This window comes from Phaethon lepturus, unplaced genomic scaffold (assembly GCF_000687285.1).
Source record: "Phaethon lepturus isolate BGI_N335 unplaced genomic scaffold, ASM68728v1 scaffold6751, whole genome shotgun sequence".
Classification (NCBI taxonomy): Eukaryota; Metazoa; Chordata; class Aves; order Phaethontiformes; family Phaethontidae; genus Phaethon; species Phaethon lepturus.
Genome location: NW_010515434.1, coordinates 25,943 through 29,475, shown reverse-complemented (window position 1 = coordinate 29,475; position 3,533 = coordinate 25,943).

Below are 3,533 nucleotides of genomic sequence, written 5' to 3'. Positions count from 1 at the left end.
GCTCAATCAGACTTAAAGTGACTTCTTTCTCCATTTGAAGTGCCTTTCTGCTACCACCATCGTTAAAATCTGCCAATTTGCTCAACAGCCTAGTTCAGGAATAAAAATTTAAGACAACTAACAAATCTAATGATTTTCAGAAAACTCATACCACAGTGAAAAAGTAAAATCTATACCTCCACTGAGACAATGTTGTATTCTACATCCATAGAGGTTGAAACTTTGCTTCCCATAGAAAGCTTACTGCGGGTTTGGTAGTTGTGCATCCAGGGGAAAAAAGGCAAAGGAGAAAAAACCCTCTTCAGCAGATACAAATAGAGGGGCAGGGAGGCAATTTCAGATGTTATCAGCTGCAAAGGAAGAGATACTTGCACCAAGCATGCAAGATTGCATAGAGACACAGAAAAGGCTAATATAAAAATATTTTATTGATCTACATGCCACGAGGGCCAGTTCTTTACGAGGCGATGGGCCAGACATTAAGTGCCTGTCAGAGAGGTTCATAGTGGAGCCAGGCAGAACAGTCAAACGTGCACTGTACTGCTCACAGACTCTTGGATAAAAAGAAAAAAAAAAAGCTGAGACAACTTCCTTCCGCAGCCAGGTGTGCCTGTAATGTGGGGTCACGCCACATCTTCGCCAGCTTTCCTAGTACACAAGCTGGTGCAGTTCGTGCATCCTAGCTGTGAGGTTAAACCCTCCACCCCATGGGGCACAGTGTCTTTCTAGAGGTATAGTCCTACCCCCAGCTTACAACAGTTTGTATTTAATTACTTAGAAATGAACAGGGAGATGGAGAAGCAGCAATATCTAAATGTAGTCCAGCACTGCGTTACGTCAGCCAGAAAGCGCTGCTGACGAGAGAAGCTACACGCTATGGTCCACGTTTAAAAAGGATTTCACTCAAAGTCTTTGTGCCTGCCCTTTGTGCAACTTCGGCGCTCCCGGAAGGTGCAGCCCTTTTTGTGAGATCTCTGTCATGCTTCTGAATCCATTTCTGTTTCTGATGGCAAGCTCCGCTCCTAACACCCGCAGCAGCTGCAGTTTCCCGTGCAGACACCGCAGACTGAAGACTGCAAGTGTGTCGGAGAGCCCGCTTCCAGTTCAAAATTCTCTTGACAACCAGGACGCTGATCAGCAGTGATAAATGCAAGGTTCCTCAGGCAGGAGGAACTGAGCACGTGAATGCAGAAAGATCTGTAGGAAAGGACCTAGGGTTTGTATTGGTTCAGCAACAGCATACTATCACGAAAAAGGCAGACCTCATTTTGGAGATAAACAGGGCTGTCGGTAGCAAGAGACGTGAAATGATGCTTCCCCTTTAGTCGGCACGAGCAAGGCTTCTGGTGGAGACATGTCCAGCTTCAGCTGGCACGTTTCAGGAAAAATCAAAGAGTGTCAAAGTAGCCTAGCAGAAATGATCAAAATACATAGAAGAATTGACCCAGAGGAAAGATTTGGGCAGTTGGGATTGTTTCTCTAAAGAGAAAGCTGATGGGAAGCATGAGAGCAGTATGTAAATATGGTGTGTCAGAAAATTAAGACAATAACCTGATCTCCTTGCTCACAGGGGACAGGGCTAGACTAAAAGGGATTAAAGTCCACCAAAAAATACTCAGTAGAGATGAGGAAGGGCTGGTAAGGCTAGTGAAGCTCTGAAACAGACTGCTTGAGGAAGATGGAGGTCTAGAAGGCCAGTTAAAAACATTCCTCTGTGAAGAATCTTGAAGTTCACCTTTTGCTGTATGGTGAATGGGTTGCATGGGTCCGTTCAGGGTCCTTTCCAGCCCAATTTTTTGGAGATTCTGTGCTGAGATGGCTGTGTTGTGATTGACACTCAAGTGATGAAACAGACCCTTGCTCAAAGGTGAGTGGAAGAGTTTCTGATGTGATGTTTCCCTTTAGACCCGCTGCAAGGTCGGACTGAAGCTTTATGCTCAGATTCAGTTACTTCCTTTAATGCTTTCTGACTAGAACTGGAAATGTTCATTTTCTGGGAAGATGCTGATCACCAGTGTCCTTCCCAAAGGCTGAGTTAAATTCAAAGCTCCATTTTCAAATTAGGCTTTGTTTTGGATCTTCGAGTTTCCATTTGAAAAGAGGGAACATTTCGCACATCTGGTTGTTTTCTTTTTGCTTACAAGCTATAATTGTGAATATGCAAATTGCTGTAAAGCACAGAGCAGACATAATTTCTGTACTAACTCTTCATCCTTTCTCTTGCAAAGGTCTCTTGTTCCTTTTCCAATTTCTTTGCTGTCTTTCCTTCTCCCTATCTCTGGGTTGACCTGTTTTTACTGGACGTGGCTTTTACCCACCTCCCTTCTGCTGGATTCTCCCTCATTCCACAAAGTCTCTACTGTGTTGGTTGCTTTTCTGCAACCTTTCTGCTTGTTGCTGGACCCTGTCTGCTTCATCCTCTCCCATTCATTCATTCTTTCCTGAGCCCAACATTTATTACCCTGTCATGTACCATCTTTATCTCTATTAGTTATGATATAGTCTAATGCTTTATGATATGACAGATTAATTTATTCTGTATGTAATCTAGACCAGACCTTGGAAAAAAATGCAATAAAGTGTTAATCATAACCGTAATGTGTAGCAGATTACCGTCCCTGGCACAGAATGGTTTAATTTAAATACAAGCACAGAACAGTTGAGGCTGGATGTGTCTCTGGAGATCGTCTAGTCCAACGCCCAAACCTCAGCAAATGCTCACGGCTAGTCTTTTGTGATGTCTCCTGCAATACCGAGTTTTTGAGAATACAGTTTCGATTACAATTCTCTGAACACTACAGAAGACTGTCAGTTATTTTTGATCTAAAAGGATATGTTGAAGCCCTTCCATGTATTTGCAGCAACCGAGTCTTTTTGGGCAAAACTTTTATTCATCTCTAGAAGCTGAAATCAAATGGAGCAGAATTGTGACAAAAATAAACTATGCCTGCAATAAGACTGGCTTCATGCACATGACATTGTGAACCAGCAGATAGGTCTGCAGAGCTGAATTAATCTCTGCGTGTCTAATGTACCTTTTTTTTAGCTGGCTTGGGAGCTAGTACAAAGATGATCTGTAAATAAAATTAATAAAACAGGATAATGGTAATGAACTGAGAACAGAAGTTCAGGGAAATTTGGTGATGCATAATGAGATAAAGCATTACCTCATTATGCATCAGAAAAAATATAGCAAATTACAGTAGGTAAAAAGAAATCTCTCTCCTCTTGTCAACCTGGGATTCAACTGTGAAAGAATTTCTGAGAGATTTCAGAAGTTTTAACAAAAATGCAATCCTAAAATACTTATTAAGAGCCACATTTGAAACAACACCATGCGCACACTGTGGAATTAGAAAGGAGATCTTTTTCATATTCATGTGAATAATAGCCTGATGTTTGCTTATATATATAGAAAGAACATCTTGTACATCTACAGCTAACACCTTTTCTACACTAGGGAAATTTGGCATGTTGAAATGACTGTTTGGATTCTGTAGCACTTGCGTAATGAGTCCCCTCTCCATAGCCGC